Below are 19,226 nucleotides of genomic sequence, written 5' to 3'. Positions count from 1 at the left end.
TTGTAGGCTAACCTAATTGGTTCTGGTTCGATAATTTGGTGTTTAAGGTAAGTTGGGCAGATGCGACCGACTGGTTTTTAATTGGGAGCTACTCGACTCGAATGCATTCTTATTGAGTTAATGGCATATCCCTTCCATCGATCTCACTTACCTGGTCATATGTGTCGACCCAGTTCTGATTAGAGGTGGCTAACAATTCGAGCCAATGCCACTAGGTTAGTCATAATTGTTATGACTATGTCAAGTCAAGTTTAATGAGACCTAAATCAAATCTTTCTAAGAAAATATTAAGTCTAAGTCTTCCACCATTATGGATATGCGGGCCCTTTTCGGGGTTGATTGTTCTCTGCTAGTTACAGTGGCTCAGTTGCACCGAAAAGATACAACCATGTCCATTAGGCATTGGGTGCTACGAATTAGAGGATGGGTTGGGCTTAATATTTCAGATACAGTGAGGGACCCAATCAGGAATCTAGTTCGTGCAAATGGTGGGTCTGACTTAACTAAGGATTGGAGCAATATTTCAGACATGGTGAGCGTCATGAATTAGAGACCAAGTTTTGGGTGCACCATGATTAGAGAATCATTGGAAAAGAGTTGTCCACTCATTGGTTGACCCATCACCAATAACTGTTAGGTGAGATGATGAGCCAGTTGGTGAGACCGCACCACCCACTAGAAATCACTGATCACGGAGATTTTCACATCTCTACCAGGGGAGTGTAGGGATCTGAGAAAATAGTGGGAGCCTAATTTATTTTAAAAATGAAACTCTTAAATAAATTGGTTAAGTCTGATTACAAAATCTAACTAGAAACTTTTGACTCTCTACAGGAAACATGTCTACCTCCAACCCCCTGACCAAAATACTAGACACCCACAGATTGACTAGATCCAATTTCAAAGACTGGCTGAGAAACTACAGAATTATTTTGGGTTTCAAAAAATTGACTCATGTCTTAGACCAGGACCCATCTGCCATGCCAGCACGTTCGACTGCTTAACAGAGAGCATCTCTGGAAAAGTGGATGGATGATGATAACAAAGCAAGGTACTACATGTTGGGTGCAATGTCTGATGACTTGCAGCGCCAACATGAGAACATTTTGACTACCTGCCAAATGTTGGCTCACCTGCAAGAGTTGTTTGGTGAACAGAGTCACACGGATAAGTATCAAGTCTGTTAAAAACTTTTTAAGGCCAAGATGCGTGATGGGCAGTCAGTCCAAGATCATTGTTTGACAATGATCAAGGACCTTGAGGAGCTTGAAAAACTCGGTATCATCTTAGACAAGGATTTTTAGATTAATGTGATCCTTCAATCCTTGTCCGATGCATATGGTCAGTCCATCATGAACTTTCATATGCATAAGATGCAGTGTACCTTGGCTGAGTTAATGAACATGCTGGTTACAGCTGAGCTTTCTATGAAGGGTTCAAAAGGCTCAGTTCTTACTGTGGAGCGGACTTCTTCCAAAAAAAAAATCTTTTGGAAAGAAAAAGAAGTCTGTGAAGAAGCAGAAAGTGGATGGCAAGAAGAAGAAAAAGACAGAATCGAAGATGAAGGCTGCTGATAAGGGAAAATGTTTCCACTGCCAATCAGACATCCATTGAAAGCGAAACTGTCCTCAGTACCTGGCCACCCTAAAGAACAAGAAGGATGGTCCTTCTGGAGGTATGCTCATTTTAGAATCTAACCTTATGGTTTCTTGTGCATCTAGTTGGGTGCTTGACTCTGGTTCTAGTGCTCATTTGTGCACTTCTATGCAGGATCTTGAGGAGAGCAGGAGGCTGAGGGATTGGGAGATGATCCTACGCATAGGGAACGGAGCAAGAGTTGCTGCTGTGGCTGTGGGAACCTACCCTCTGTGATTACCATTAGGATTAAATTTAGTTTTAAGAGACTGTTATTATGTGCCTGCAGCAAGCAGGAATTTGATTTCTATTTCATGTTTAGCACAAGAAGGCTATGTGATTAGCTTTCATAAGGACCATTGTAACATTTTTATGAAAATAATAAAGTTGCAAATGGTTTTATCATTAACGGTCTCTATCAGTTACATGTTGATGTATCTGTATTTAATATCGAGCAAAATGTGAATGCCATAAGAATTAAAAGGCCTAGAGATAGTCTAAATAATAGGTATCTGTGGCACCTAAGGCTAGGTCATATAGCAGAAGACAGGGTTAACAAATTGGAGAAATTCGGGCTATTGAATCCGTTGACTTCCGAGTCATATCCAGTTTGTGAATCATGCCTTCAAGGCAAAATAACCAAGCTTCCTTTTGTGGGACATGGGGAAAGGGCCACAGACCTACTTGCCCAAGTACATACGGATGTGAAGTGAATTTCTGTGCAGAGGTAAAATGATAATTTTAAAACTTTTTTAAAATTATAATTTTACAGTAAAAATTATTAATTAATTTAATTAATTAATATGTATTAACTCTATACAAAGATCTAAATATGATATATATAGCATGTATTTAAATTTAAAATTTAAACTTCTACAGTAAATATTTTACTGTTATGTGTTCAGAACACATTACCTTCGTGCAGGTAGTCGATCGCTATAGTTTGATCACCGTCAGGAAGGTCTAATCATTGCAATGTAGCCACATAGTATGTCTGGCCTCCACAGATTATCCACACGAAGCTCCAGATCTGATCAGCTCCTCATGAATGCTAGTTCATTGCAGAACCCTTTCGACGGCTGATGCTGATCAAACTCCTTCGATCGGTGTCTGTTAACTCTTCGAATGCTCCAAATCATCAGGAAAGGTACTTAAGAGGTTGATGAAGCTCTCCCTGAAGTTTGGTGGGCTCATGACACTCATAGCTCACCTTCTCACTTCCCGAACCCTAGGCAGAAACCCTAGGGTACTCTCAGAAAAACCCTGCACCCTTTCTGTTTCTTTTTTTTCTCTTCTTTTCTTTTCTTTTCTCATGCACAGAGCCTTTCTCACACCACCCATTCTCTCTTGGATCAGATATCACATGCCCCACCTTCTCTCTCATTTTAAAATGGTGCAAGATCGCATCTTTTCAGTGTTTTCACTGCGTGAGAGGATAAAGCTAGGTGGTTGCTCACTTGAATTCAAATCGAATTTGAATTCAAATGCCAACCAACCTATCCTTATCCACTCAAGGTGTGAGAAGAGAAGGGGCATGGGTTCTTTGTGCATGGAGAATTTATACGAGAAACTTTTTCTCGTGTAGAGTAAGTGACGCACAAGTGGATAAGGTGGCGCATGAGATTAGTTGCCCATTTAAATTCAAACATCATTTGAATTTGAATGGCCAACCAACCATCTTTATCCACTCAAGTGGCACACAAGGGAGGGCATGGGAAGGCTTCTACATGAAAGAAAATTCATGAGAACTTGTTTCTCATGAATTCAAATAGGCGCAGGTGGGTGTGGTGGCGCAGGGAGATAAGTCAAAGGTGGTTTAAAATTTTAAACCAATCTAATTGAACCAACTTTATCAAAATAGGTTAGGCACAATTAGACTAAGTTAAATCTAACATAATTAGGTTTAATTAGACTCAATAAAATTTTAATCAAATTAAAAATTGACTAAGCCCAACCCTTGATCAGATCAGGGACCAAACCACCTCAGCGATTAGGTCAACTCTTAACCTAATCGGGTCAAACCCAACTGAATCTAATTCAATTGAACTTGATCCAAAAATAATTATTCAATCAAATTGAGTTAATTAGTGATCAAATCACTAATTAAATTTTTCATAAATACTGAGTCCAAATTCGATGGGCAATCGGGCATCAAAGTCCATCGATATGAAATCCTGATCGAAGAGTCCCAAACCAGTGGAACTCTTGACTCCGGTATCCAAAATGTGTGGCACTCATGATCAGACAATCTTGATTCTCGATTATAGAGTCTCAGACACATAAGACTCAGAGTCTCCAAGCATTAGGACTCTTGGTCGAAGAGTCCTAGTCCAATGGGACTCTTCACCAGCCATCAGATAAGATAGGAACCTCTAATGTGTGTGACCCCGCAGGTTCGAACCTAAGCGGGTAGCACAGGAACCAATTTTTATACTAATCGAAGTGACCATCTAGCAATGGTATCCGACACCTAGATAGATCGAATAGTCACAATTGCAACATTCAGAACCTATGTGAATATGGTTACTGTATAATTCATCCCTTTTAACCCTGTGTATAGGATGACTCAGGGTTAAACTGTCAACCTTGATCAGATCATCCGAATCATGCTCAACTCAAACAGTCCTATGACTCCTCACTAGGACTACCCTGGCCAAGATTTTGTTAAATTGAAATACGACTGTACACAGCTCCTGAACTGGAGTGGTCAATCCCATCTTGACACACGCACCGACAAGTCAAGTACTTGACTACACCCAGCAGCCTTCCGTCACTGACTTAAAAATTTAGGTAGTCCAGTGCCTAAGTGCAGTGAGTTGCTTGCAAGTCACTGTGGCGGTCTCAGATCGGAGGGATAGTTATACCCATATCCCATCGGAGCAAATCTTGACAGCAGAAAAAGCTTCGAAGTCGGTCACGTTTAGTGCAGATATATCCTTACATCTCACCTGTATGCTATAACAGTGTCTCTACACTCCTTGGTTAAGAGGATAACCAACCCATATAGCACACAACAACCTATGCTTGATAAATATTGTTGTCCTTGGTAACAACGTATCATTTGGTCGCGAACAGGTTTAAGGACTAAACGACAAATCCTCCTTTGTCGTGTCTAAATAGTCCTAAGGACTTCACCACAATACAGGAGTTCATTAGAAGATGAAATAATTTATGATGAAAAATATCAAAATAACTTTTATTAATTTATAATTCATATACTAATATAAGAAAGAGCACAACCGTCAATAGACTGACGATTGGCTTTGGGACACTATTCCCAACAGGATGTGTGCGGCTCATTTGATGTGTCGGCTAGAGACAACTACGTCTACTTCATTATCTTTATCGATGATATATCTAGGTACGGATATGTATTTCTAATGAAACACAAGTTTGAAGCTTTTGAAAGGTTCAAAGAATTTAGACATGAGGTAGAAAAATAAACAGGAAAGCCCATTAAGGTTCTTCGATCAGATCGAGGAGATGAATACCTTAGTCGGGAGTTCCTAGACTATCTTAAGGATAATGGTATAGTCTCTCAATGGACTCCACTTGGAATGCCTCAACTCAACGAGATTTCAGAATGGAGAAATTGGACCCTATTAGATATGGTCCGTTCCATGATGAGCTTCACGGACCTCCCTAAATTTCTTTGGGGACATTGTCTTATGATAGTAATTTATATATTGAATAGGGTTTCCTCTAAAATCGTTCCTACCACACCGTATAAGATATGGCATGGTAAGAAGCCAAGTCTGAATCATCTTAGAATTTGGGGTTGTCCGGCTCATGTCAAGAGATAGTAGATGGACAAGTTAGAGTTCTGGTCTTTTAGAGCTTGGTTCATTGGATATCCTAAAGAGTTATTAGGATACTATTTTTATATTCTGAAAGACCACAATGTGATTGTGAGTCAAAATGCTATTTTTTTTGAAAAATAGTTTATTCAAGATGGTGGCATCAGAAGAATAATTAAGCTTAAGGAGAATGTCTCCCAAGAGCAACGAGCTAAAGAACCTAAGGAACCAAATCAATCAGAACCAGTCCTAACACAACCTCTTCCACCTATAGATCGACTAGGATTTTCCATCCTCCTGAAAGGTACTTAGGTACCATACAAGAGGATGAAGAGGAAATGATCCTCATATGGAATGGGGTTCATGGTGATGATCCCAAGACCTATAACGAGGCGATATCAGATATCGACTCTGAAAAATGGTTAGAGGCAATGAGATCAGAAATTGACTCGATGCACTCCAACCAAGCCTGGACTATGGTAGATCCACCTGAAGGTATTGTACCTATTGGGTGTAAATAGATCTTCAAGAGAAAGATAGGTGCAGATGGAAATGTGGAGACATTCAAGGCTAGGCTCATAGTGAAAGGTTATAGTTAGCGCGAAGGCATTGATTATCAGGATACCTTCTCACCCGTAGCCATGCTAAAATTCATCCGCACATTGCTTGCTGTTGTAGCCTATTTCAATTATGAAATATGGCAGATGGATGTGAAAATGGCATTCTTAAATGGACATCTTAAGGAAGATATCTATATGGAACAGTCACTTGGTTTCACATCCAGTGATGATGATCACAAGGTCTGCAAGCTGCAAAAGTCCATTTATGGACTTAAGCAACTATCTCGGAGTTGGAATACTCATTTCAATGATGTGATCAAAATATTTGGTTTCATCAAGAACGAGGAGGAACCATGTGTGTTCAAAAAGGTCAGTGGGAGCGTGGTTGTCTTCCTCGTATTGTACGTAGATGACATCCTCCTAATTGGGAATGACATTCTCATGTTGACCTCAGTCAAAGTATGGTTGTCTAAGGAGTTCTCTATGAAAGATCTAGGAGAGGCATCCTTTATACTGGGTATTAAGGTCTATTGAGATAGACCAAATAGGATGCTCGAACTTTCACAGAAGATGTACATAGAGGAGGTGCTAAAAAGGTTTAGCATGAAAAACTCTAAAAGAGGTTTAGTACTTTTTAGACATGGCATTCATCTCTCCAAGAAGATGTGCCCTAGCACACCTGAGGAGATTGAACGCATGAGCAAGATCCCTTATTCTTCGGCAATAGGGAGCCTCATGTATGCCATGCTATGTATACGACCTGATATAGCCCATGCTATGAGTGTCACAAGCAGATATCAGTCGAATCCAGGTGAAGAGCACTGGACTTCTATGAAATGTATCCTTAAGTACTTGAGAAGGACTAAGGATATGTTTCTAGTCTTTAGGAATGGAGAACTCCAGATTCAGGGATATACAAACTCAGACTTTATGTCTAATATAGATGATCAAAAATCGACATCTGAGAGTTTGTTCATTTGCAATGGTGGTGCAGTCAGCTGAAAGAGTTTCAAGCAGACTGTGATTGCTGATTCCACCATGGAGGAAGAGTACATTGCTACATCGGAAGCTGTGAAGGAGGCATTCTGGTACAAGAAGTTTGTCATAGAGCTTGGAGTGATGTCATCAGATGCCATACCTCTTTACTACGACAATAATGGCACCATAGCCCTAGCTAAGGAGCCAAGGTCTCACCAGAAGTCCAAGCACATCGAGCGACGATTCCATTTGATCCGTGATTACGTAGAAAAGGGTTATGTCGAGGTCAAGAGAGTTGACTCCACAGACAATGTGGCAGACCCGCTGACTAAGCCATTGGGCGAGCAAAAGATTGAAGCCCACCTTGAGAAGATGAGACTTAGATATGTAGCCAATTGGTATTAGGTCAAGTGGGAGTTTGTTAGATGTGTGCCCTAGATGCCAGATTGGCTGACACATTCCTATACAAATCTAAGGACAAATTTATAATTTTGACTATAAATCAATAAATGGGTTATTCTTCTATCACATTGTGTACATAGTGTCTGTGATACATCCTTTGAGTTAGTAGGAATGTCAATTCATATTTTCAAGAGTTGAAAATTTAAGGCATGAATTTACATAACTAACTCATAAACAGCTCCTGACCATAAGATCATCACGAGGATGGTGATCGATCTGGAAGATTGGTTTACGATCACTTCCTTAGGGTAGATGTGTCTTGAGTCTACGATGTGAAGACACTAGAGTGAGAGTACAGATATTCATTGAGAATGAGAGTACTGAGCGTGACCATATCGAGCAGTCATAAGGAAGTCTACCTTTTCGTCGATGACTAGCTCGATACTGCAGTTGTGTGTCTAGTTCTTGGACCTGAGGTGCATTGAGAGTTCACCTTGAGTATGTTATAGTATGACTACACTATAACTCGATCTCCTAGCCATTCGAAACTCTGAGGTGTATGTTGGCTGTAGCATATTCATTGTAGGAACTAGGTCGCACCAAGATGGGATCTATCAACCTCGGTAGATGAGAGGAGTAGTCCTATGATGATCGAAAGATCGAGTCCTTAAGCCTATGGCCATGGCAGAGTGAAATAATAGAAAAAAAGTTTTCTATTGGGATTTCACATTGGACTCGGATCGATCGATTGATTCATATGACTGATATTGGGTTTGACGAGTTCACCTTAACCCTAATTCTGTCGGGACTCATGATAGAGAAACTCAATCACACAGGTAGCTGCACCGAGAGGTTCATCTTTAGTTCTGATGGATTGCCACCACATATTGCTAGGTGTCACTGATGGATTTTGGGAGTAATTAGAATAATATTGATGATCGATCATTCTAATTGTCTGAATCAGAAGAGTTCTGATCCATCGAAAGGAGTTTCGATGATGTCGATGATGAGATCACAACATGTCTCATTAGCATATGAAATTGAACCTAACTGGGTCACACAAACAAGGGTTAGGGTCTGGATGTCATCAATTGGGCTAACCCAATTGATTTGGATAAGATCCAATTAGGTTCAAGAAAATCGTGCTAGCACACGATTTAGCCTAACTTTCTCCTCGTGTAATCTTTTCTATCTCTACTGAGCCAAATGTGATTTGACTCATCCAGAGAATCTTGGAAAGATTTCTCTTAGTCTAAATAAAGCTTGTCTAGCTTAAAAAAGACTTGTCTTAATTCATGAGATGAATTTAAGACAAGCACCTGTTAATTCCTGTCACCTGCCAATTTTATTTTAGAACATTTGTCAAAAGTTGACATATGGGTCTTAAATTGAAGGCCACTTGGCAAGAGCTTATTGGAAGATTTTTGTGGAGCCAAACCACATCAAATTGGATGCCATAATCATATTATGGTGCGAGCCCAATTGGATTTAGTGGGCGCCCCAAGTGGATAAGGTTGGAGAGTCTTGATAAGATTGGACTCTTTGGCGCCAACCTCTCTTTGTCCTTATCCAGTGTTGGCACAAACTTTGAGATAGAGGCTTCAGTTCTTATCTGATGTGATCAGATGACATCAAGCAACCAATCAAAATTTTTTTGGAATTTTTTGATTGGTTGAATGATGTGGCACTGCGCAGCATACAGGGTCTATATAAACCCTTCTGCACCTAGGGTTTAAGGCAGAAGTTGTTTTATGCACCAAACCCAATAGTTGCCACCCCCTCCCTTCTTTTCCATGTCCTCCCTGCTCTCCTATTTTCCCTCTTCATGTCCAAGGAGTTGGACATTCATCTGGTACAAGAAAAAGGCATGGTGATGCCTGGAACAGGAAGGCTGCAGGATATCTTCGACAGGCTGCTGCTCCAACTTCAGAAGGAATTCTGAAGCACTTCCAAATCAGATAGAGATCTGATTTTTGGAGCATAGATTCATGAGGAGAAGACATTTCAGGTCCTACCCAAGTGGATACCGATAGAGGCCAGGTGCTTGCATGGCTACATCAGAACCTCGGGCTGTGCTGAGATCATCTACAAGGTAATCAGATTACCCTTGAGGTATGTCTATACTTCTCATACTTTTAGATTTAATTTTAAATTTTAAATATCAGATAATAAAATTAGATCTAATAGAGATTAGATCTGAAATAGCATAGGATAAATTTTTTATATTATTTCACCCCAGATTTGATGAAATCTGAAAGATCCTACTAAGAAAAAAGATGGTTATTGGGCCCAACCCCATCTTTACCCTGCAGCAACTCTTTGCTAATAGAGTGGTTGTATATTTCCAATGCAACTGAACCATTGTGACCAGCTGAGAATAATCTACACTGGTAGCATACCCGCATATCTACAATGATGGAAGATCTTGGACTTAATATTTTGTGAAGAGATTTGAGTTTAGGCATCTAATCAGTCTTTACATGACTGATGTAATTGGCATGGGCTAAATCAAACCACCAAGAAACTATATTTGTGACTCAATCTTTCAAATTGGCCAGGTAAGTGAAGATTAGTGGGGGTCCCCCCGTTGCTTTCTTTAGACACCAATAAATTGATTAGATAAGCAAACAGAACTAATTAAATAATTACCTTTCAATTATTTACCTTAAACACCAATTGGACAATTGATCCGAATTGGTTAACTCAAGTGAATCAGGCTTAAATCAACAAACCAAATTAAGTCCTTAGATTAATCGATTCTACACATGGGACTCAATCGATTTGATCAATAATAATTGTATGACCATTAACTTAATTGATCTAACTCAATTCAATACTTAACTCAATTTAATCAATTACTTAATTGAATTAGACCTATATGTCTCAAATAAAAAATCTTAGATGTAATCCTATTACATGACCTAATTTTTGATTTTTTCATAACCAAAATCCTCATACACAAACACAAATTTCATATTCTAAAATTATATTTTAGATCTAAATACTTTACATGAAAGTAAGTATTAAAATATAAAAATAATTTTTAAGTTCTAACATACAAACATATATCATATATATGCATGTAAAATCAGATCTTAAATAAATTTTAGATCTAAACATGATATCATATATCTCATATACTAATCATAGATCAGATTAAAGTCAAATTTATAATTAAAATATGTAATCATATATCATACATATGAATCAAAATTTAGATCATAAAAAAATTCAGATTTCATGCATGTATCTATTTCACATGAACTAGAACTCTTTCTAAATCAATTTTCAGATCTATGCATGCATCAACATATCAACTATTGTTGGGTATAAAATAATCCCAGTCGAAGTTCGTAAAAGGCCAACCCTTCCAGGGCTCTTCTGACTTCCGACCTTGTACGGCATCTTTCCGAACTCCCCCAACCGTCCGAGCTTTCATAATACCATCCGAACTTCTCCAATAATGGGCTCCTCCATTCATCTACCAGACTGCTCCAAACGCTCTCTGAGCTTCACTATCAGCCGATTTTCTACAGTGATCGACTATTCTCTGAATCTCAGCCAAGACTTCTTCCGACCACAAACGACTTTACTCCGAACTTCTTCCAGACTTCATCAATGTCCGAGCTTCTCCAATAGCAGGACTTCTACAGTAATCAGATTCCATCCAAGTTTCTATGGCGGTCGATCACCTTTCGAATTTCATCCGAGCTCCAACGAGAGCCGGATCCCAGCCGAACTTCTACAGCGGATGGATTCCAGACGAACTCCTACAATGGATGGGCTCTGCCAGCCGGATCTCTACTCCGAACTTCTTTCGAACTTCATCAATGATCGAGCTTCTCTAGCAGTGGGACTTCTACAATAAGAAGTCTCCATCTGAGCTTCCACGACAGTCGGTCTTCGTCCGAGCTTCTACAATAAGAAGTCTCCATCCGAGCTTCCACTACAGTCGGTCTTCATCCGAGCTTCTACAATAAGAAGTGTCCATCTGAACTTCCACGATAATTGATCTTCATCTGAACTTCTACAATAGAATTGAATCCCGGACTCCTCCAATGTTCGACCTTCCATAGTGTCTTTAAGACTCCTCCAGCGGATGAACCTCCATAATGCCATCCGAACTCTACTGGCGGTCGACCCTCTATCGAATTTCTCCTGAAATCAGACCTCTCCGACGGACAATCTTCAGACGAGCTTCCACATTAGGCAAATTTCAGACGGACTCCTCTAGTGATCGGACACTTATCGGACTTCTCCAATAGAAAGTCCTCATCCGAGCTTCTACAGCAGATGACTTCTACCTGCAGCATCAGTGCCCAAAGCATCCGACGACAGTGGAACCGTCAACAACCTCAAAAATATCCGAGCTTCTCTTAGATTGTAGAGATAGAGAGCCATTCCACTCCATCAGACGTTCCAGCTGAGCTTCAACCATCAAGCCCAAGCTCTCTGGCAAGTCACGATAATGGCCACTACCCCACTCCGCTCTCTGTAACAGATTCCATGTGGCCCCACCACTCTCTGACAAGTCGCGACAATGGACACCACTCTATTCTTCATAACAAACTCCATGTGGCCCTGAACGGCCCCCTGACACCACTACTCTCCGTAACAAACTCTGTGTGGCCCCGAACGGCCCACAACCAAGCAATTACAAACGTCGTTGTCAATCAGTTATGCTCTCCATCTATAAAAAGGGACCCCCAGATATGTTCTTCTCTAAGCTCAAAACTCTATCTCAAAACTCTGCTAAAATTTCATTTGAGTGCTCTATTTCTGTTGAGACAGAGTACTGATTTGAGCATCGGAGGGTCTTGTCGGAGCACCTCCAACTCTAATTTAGACTTTCCTTGCAGGTCCCGACGGTGGATGCGATCCCCTCGACTCCAGCTTCTCCAACATCGATGAAATTTTGCACCAATAGAATTGGCACTAGAGGAAGGGCTTGTGTCTTCACAGTACCCTTATTCTTAAAGGAGTACTCAGTGGGATTGTCTTCAGTCATCTTCTTTGACATTTTCTCCTTCTTCTCCTACCAGATCTCCACCTGATGCCTCCCCAAAAGGCATACACTAGGCGATCCATGGCCTCCGCGGCCATATCTCAGTGAGACCCGCAAGCTCTGACCTCATCTCTAGTTTTCCAGGCTCCTCCTCCTCCGACAACGATAGTCGGCATGGAGCAGTTTGACTTGCTGGTTCAGTAGGTCAAGGACCTCATCGAAGCAGTGCAGGCCATGCAGCAGCAGCCGCAATAGCCGCAGGCATCAGTGTGGCTGGAAAGAGCATCGTCGGAGTTCCAGAATCTGGCGATCGGGTGGGCCACTTGGGCCAGTCACCCTGTCTTCCCTGAAAAGGGGAAGCAGAAGGTGGAGAGCCCTCCGTCTGATCACGATTCCACCCCCGAAGGGTCCCTACCTCTGTTTCACCAGAAGACCCTCAAGACTCGCAGTCGAAAGGACCTCCTGGATCAAAGATTCTAGGAGATGAACCGATGGATCAAAGAGCTCCGTCATGCTCCCACTGCTTACGGTGAGGACATTTGTACTGATCCTCCTTTCTCTCAAATGATCATGCAGGAACCAATCCTGCCGAACTTCAAGCTCCCCCAATTTGAAAGCTACAATGCGGCCTCGGATTTGGTTGACCACCTGGAGGCCTTCCGGATAATGATGCTACTCCATGGCATGCCAGACACCATCCTATGCCGAGCTTTCCCATCCACCTTGAAGGGAGCAGCAAGAAATTGATACTCGGCACTGAAGTCGAGTACCATCTTCTCCTTTGATCAGATAAGCCACCAGTTTGTGGCTCATTTCGTTAGCAGCCAGCATCTCTGAAGAGGTTCGGAGTTCCTCATCAACATCAAGCAAAAGGAGAGAGAATCCATCCAAACTTACGTCAACCATTTTAATGCCGCCGCATTGGAGGTTCAAAATCTGGACCAATCAGTTGCAATGGCCGCCTTGAAGAGCAGTCTTCAAAAAAATGATCTTCTGTTCTCCCTGGAAAAGAAGTATCCCAGGGACTTCACTGATTTGCTGGCTCAGGCCGAAGGATATACCCGAGTAGAGGAAGCCTTCAAGATGAAAGATGAGGAGGCTGCGAAGAAGCGACAAGCGGGTGACTCCAGCAAGCCCGTAGCTGAAAAAGGGGCAAGTGAAGCTCGGCCACATTCTCGAACTCCCCCCGGACACAAGCATGTCCGAACTCCCCCCCGAGCTCGTAGGCAGAGGAGCCCAGATCGGACGGTTTGGTGGAACTCTCCCCTAGGAAGATTCCACAGCTACGCCCCCCTCAATGCTCCAAAAGCTCAAGTACTGATGGAGGTCAGGGAGCAGCTACCAAGGTCGAAAAAGATGGGCACACACCCCGAGAAGTGCAATCCTACCAAGTTCTGTCTCTATCATCATGACCACGGCCATAATACGGAGGAGTGTATTCAACTCCGAGATGAGATCGAGGAGCTCATCAAACAAGGTTGGCTCGATAGATTCATTCGACATCGACCTGAAGGTAGAAAAGATCGACTGAGGGCTCTGCCACAATCGGAGCCGCCAAGGAGGGAGGAACAGCCTGAAGATCGACCTTCAATTGGGATCATCAACACCATCTCTGGAGGACCCCGATGGGGGAGCAGACCTTCCTTAACTATGGGATTCAAAAAATCTACGAATGTATTATCAATAACTTTGCCATAAATAAAAGTTTCTTTCATATCTTTTCTTTTGGCATTAAGCAGTCAGGAATAGGAGGAAAACTTCATCCTGACATGAACGAAGGCCCGATTATTTAAAGACTGGATGGGGAGAGAGGCCCTTGCAACGGCCCTTATGTGCCCCCACAGCCATGTTAGGAACAGGAGGAGAACCTCGTCCTAACATGAGTAAAGTCGAAGGCCTGATTATTTAGAGATCGGATGGGGGGAGAGGCCCTTGCAATGGCCCTTATGTGCCCCCATAGCCATGTTAGGAACAGGAGGAGAATCTCGTCCTAACATGAGCAAAGTCGAAGGCTCAGTTATTTAGAGACTGGATAGGGAGAGAGGCCCTTGCAATGGCCCTTATGTGTCCCTACAGTTATGTTAGGAACAGGAGGAGAACCTCATCCTAACATGAGCAAAGTCGAAGGCCCGATTATTTAGAGATCAGATGGAGGGAGAGGCCCTTGCAACGGCCCTTGTGCACCCCCACAATCCTATTAGGAACAGGAGGAGAACCTCATCCTAACATGAGCAAAGTCGAAGGTCTGGTTATTTAGAGACTGGATGGGGGGAGAGGCCCTAGCAACGGCCCTTATGTGCCCTTGCAGCCCAAACATGAGCTGAAATTGACTGTGTCAGGAACAAGAAGAGAACCTCATCCTGACACAAATGAAAATCTGGTCGGTCAAGACCGGATGAGGGAGAAAGTCTCCTCAATGGCTCCTCTACATCCTTACAACCCTGTTAAGAGCAGAGGGAAAACTCTCACTCGAACACAAAAAAAAGGAGGGAAGAGAAAAGGAGAAAGTGATGAGCTACGTCGATGATAAGGAAAAAACAAACTACATCAAAGACACAAGGAACCTCATCTCAACGAGGAAGGAGACCCTTGTCAAAAACTCTCAGTCTCTAAGAAGGAACCCGACACTGGCAGGAGAAAATTGACTTCCTCAAGGTAACGAGAAGTTTGGGCCCCCAAGCTCGAGCACTGGGAGGAAGGGTCAAACTCAAGTGGCCTTGAAAAGACCTTTGGTCATGAACAAAAAAGGGCAAAACAACGCGGCGACGATCAAGAACCTTCAAACAACGTCAACATTGAACAAGACAAAAGACGAAAGAAGCTCGGTAAACAACAACTCAAAGAAAGAATAGACAAGGTAATGAAAAAATTCCTTCTCATTTCATTAGTAAAGTGTGCATTACAAAGCCTTTGAAGGTCAAAAGAGAAAAATGACAAGAAAAGAAAAGAATGCATGGAAGAAAAAAAGGTAAAAGAAGCTCTAAGGAAGCTCGACTTCTTCCGACTTTGAGCTCTCGGTTTCAGTCATTATCAGGGATTGCTTTAAGTTTTTGACTTCTTCTTCCAGTTCTTTTTTTCTTAAAAGCATCTCCCGGTACATCTGGTGGAACCGTCGGCTTTCGCCCTCTGACTTCCGAAGCCTCTTCCTCAGAACCTCGAACTCCGCCTCGGCATCCTTGACTGCCTGCTGCTCGTAGGCCAGCTGAATCTTCAGCCACTGTAGTTCGGCCTTCTCCTACCCAAGGGCCACGGATAGTTCTTCCATGGTCCCCCTCAAAGAGCGGAGCTCGTCGGAGCCTTGTGCAGAGACAGCCTGGACTCTCTCAGATAATTGCCTCTGAAGGTGGAAAACTTCGTCGGTCGTCGTCCTGAGCTTCCTTCGGTAGTCGTCTATTTGCCCGCACTAGCCGACTTGGTAGGTGTTGTAGTTCGCCTCAGTATCTTGCAGCTGCTTCTGAAGGTTGAAGAATTTCTTCGACCAGTCTCGATCGTGGTCGGCCTGAGTTGCGAGCCAGGATGAGCTCCCTTCCAACTGGCCGATCTTCTCCCGTGCAGCCCCCAGCTCGACTTCAAGGGAGTTGATCTTGGAGGCCTGAGTACAAGATCGGTCGCTGGCACATTTTCGGAGTTCCTCAAGCTCCATCATGAAGTCAGCCTTCCTCCGGGTGTAGTCCATGAAACCCTTTTTGTGGAGGTCCCGAAAGTGAGTAGCCTCCACAGTGACTTCTGAATGGCTCTTCCTCAGTCGGTGAAGTTCGTCATCCAGCTTCTTTGATTTCTTCATCAAGTGACGAACTTTTCTTCTGAGGTCCCAGATCATCGACTTCAGAAGAATTCCCTGTGGTAGGGGAAGAGCTTCGGCAGGGCACTATTGTTGGAAGACAAGAGCACCATAACACAAATTAGTGCCAGAAAATAAAAGAGAAGAAAAAGAAAGCAGAGTTAGACAAAGGAGCTCTCTGTAAAGGAGAATCTGGTTTCATTGATTAAATAGTTCTTAAGTACAAGAGAACGAGAAAAAGTTGCAATAAAAAAAAAAAAGAAGAAGAAAAGAATACAAAATTAGAGGTTTCAGACCTCTGGGGCAGAAGTGGGGGAGCTCGGCGCCCCTAAAAGGTCGGCTGCGGCAGTTGCGGCAGTCGAGGAAGTCTCGACTGGAGAAAGACCAGTAGCAGCTTCAGAAGACCCAGCTTCGTCATCGGATGCCTCATCCAGGAAGTCGAGGTCCAGCTTGGGAAACTTTTTGACCACCTTCTCTTGACAAAGTTCGAAGCTCTTGATGAAGGCGGCCTGGCCGAACTCGACCTTCAGATCCCTCATCTCAGAGGAGGTTTTGAACTCCTCCACTACCCGGACCATTGCCTCCGAGACCAGGGTCGGGATCTGTGCTTTCAACTCGGAGACCTCGGCCTTTGCTTTCTTTCTCTTCTCCTCCAAGGTGGTCCTCAAGTCTGCCAAGGTCTGCCTCTCCTTCTGCAGCACCTTTTGGAGACTTGCAACTTTGGCAATCTTCTCCTCGAGGCGGACGGCCTCGGCCAGGCGACCTTCCTCCGTCTGGGCAGCCTCCTTCCAAGCATCGTTCATCACCTCGATGTTGGTGATGAGCTGGTGTCCAATCTGCAAGAGTGGTCAGGGAGTCAATATAAAAGTCGAGGAGTAAGCAAAGTAAAGAGAAAGAAAGAAGGAGTAAATTGACCTACCTCAAGAAAGGACCCCAGAGAGTCCCAGACCCGCTGCTCAGGATCGGCGTGGACGATCCTGTGGATGACCTCGGGCAGGATACACCTGTCGACCAATCTCTTTATTAGATCTCTATTGTTGAAGGGATTCTCCCTCGGATCTTCTTCAGAGCCATCGGCCCCCTCGATGGCAGCCCTGCTGCTGCGGCTCTTGCGGGCCAATGTCTTCTTTCTCCTTCTCTGTTCGGCCCCTGGTGCCTCCTCGGGCTGGGCCTCTAGAGCAGGAACCTCGGTCGGAGGGCTCCTTGAGAGGCTAGGGGGACTGTGGGCTCGATGTCGGAGGAAGCGTCGACGGCAATGGCCGCTTGGGCAGGCACGGTCGGGCTGGTCTCTTCCGCCCTTGCACTCTTCATCGCCATCGAAGATGCTGTGCCTTTCCTTTTATGGGTCTTGAGACCCTGAGCTAGCATTCGAGCCACGTTGGCATCCATATCTGCAGTGAATGAGGATCGACACAGCTTAACAAAAGAACAAGAAGAAAGGGGAAGCAGCGAATGACGAAAAAAAAGAATGTATATATATATAATAATACCGGTAGGGTTGAGAGGGTTTAGGCCGACGTTGAACAAGAGTTGTTTCTTCAGGAGGTTGGAGAGAAGAGGAGCTGGATAAGCCTCGAGTTTATTGGAGGCTTCAAGGTCATTTTTTTCCAGGCTAGAAGCCCGACGGACGGAATCCCTCAGGGAGCCCCAGGGAGGCAATCCCAACTCCAGGGTCGGGCATCGGACGTAGAAGTACCTCTCCTTCCAGTTGTGGATAGAAGAGGGGGCACCTTTCAGCAACCCTTTTCTACCAAATTGAGGGGAGAAGTACCACCAGTCCTTTGCCGAGGGATGACGCTTGAAGGTATAAAAATTTCTAAACAAAGAAAGGATTGGCCGAACTTCAGCTAAACTACAGGGGGAAAGAAATCTTATCAGAAATCTAAAGGAGTTCGGCACTGCAGAAACTAAAGAAATATTTAAGAAGCAAAAAAGAGCAATAACAAAAGGTGGAAGTGGAAGTCGAAGCCTGACGAGGAAAGCTTCTTGGTATAAACAGAAGTAGCTGGGGGGAAGGGCGCTAGCCTGGTCAATCGGCCAAGGAAGCTCCAGCTCGTACTCTGGAGAAACCCCGTACTGAATCTTAATCAGTGAGAGTTCTTTCAGAGTCAGAGAGCTAGGGATGGTATCTGGTACAAAGATCGGATGAGGTTCATCTACAGAATTAAGATTTTGGGGGGTTGGAACGGACGGACTCTTAGAACTGCTAGAGGAGAAAGTGTTGGAGGACATTTTGAATCAAGTGAAAACCCTAAAAATCCTAAAAAAATTGAAAAAAATAAGAAATGGGATGCTCGTGGAAAACCAAACAGGCAGAATGTAAAGGAGAAAAAATGAAAGAAGAATAGCAAAAAAAAAATAGGGGGAGAGTTCTGGAACTAACCTAGGCTGATCCGAAGGATGCAGAGATGCAGAGATGGGGACGACTCAAAGAATGCCTAAGGCCGAGAAGGATGCTGGGGAAGAACAGAACTCTCAGGAAGAAGGAGGGACCGAAGAAACTTCCAGGCAAAATGAGACCCCTGAAGGAGGGAGGTGGGTTTAAATAAGCGACGAGGTCCGATGGAATAATGATTGCAGATCTCCTCTGGCCGATCTACAACCGCCACGTGTCCCACTCACCATGGCAGACGGCTAAAAGCGGCTGGTAACTAACAGAACCATTATTGCACCATACCTAGAGCAATGTTCCAGTGAAAATTCCAAAAAAATCTTTTCGAATCACCTCGATTTGAAAAGGATCCAGCACCAACGCGCCAAACGCCAAAATATCTGGAAGCAATCGAGTACGGAAATCGAGGGAGGCAACTTTGGCTGTAAAAATTTCTCTGTACTTCCTTCATTCGGCACCCGAACTTAAAAGTAGGGAGACTAGTGTTGGGTATAAAATAACCCCAGTCAAAGTTCGTAAAAGACCGACCCTTCTAGGGCTCTTCCAGCTTCCGACCTTGTGTGGCGTCTTTTCGAACTCCCCCGACTGTTCGAGCTTCCATAATACCATCCAGACTTCTCCAATAATAGGCTCCTCCATTCATCTATCGGACTGCTCCAAATGTTTTCTAAACTTC

This window comes from Elaeis guineensis, chromosome 6 (genome assembly GCF_000442705.2).
Source record: "Elaeis guineensis isolate ETL-2024a chromosome 6, EG11, whole genome shotgun sequence".
In the NCBI taxonomy this organism is placed as follows: Eukaryota; Viridiplantae; Streptophyta; class Magnoliopsida; order Arecales; family Arecaceae; genus Elaeis; species Elaeis guineensis.
The sequence above is the reverse complement of the archived record's forward strand: the minus strand, read 5'-3'. Positions refer to the sequence as shown.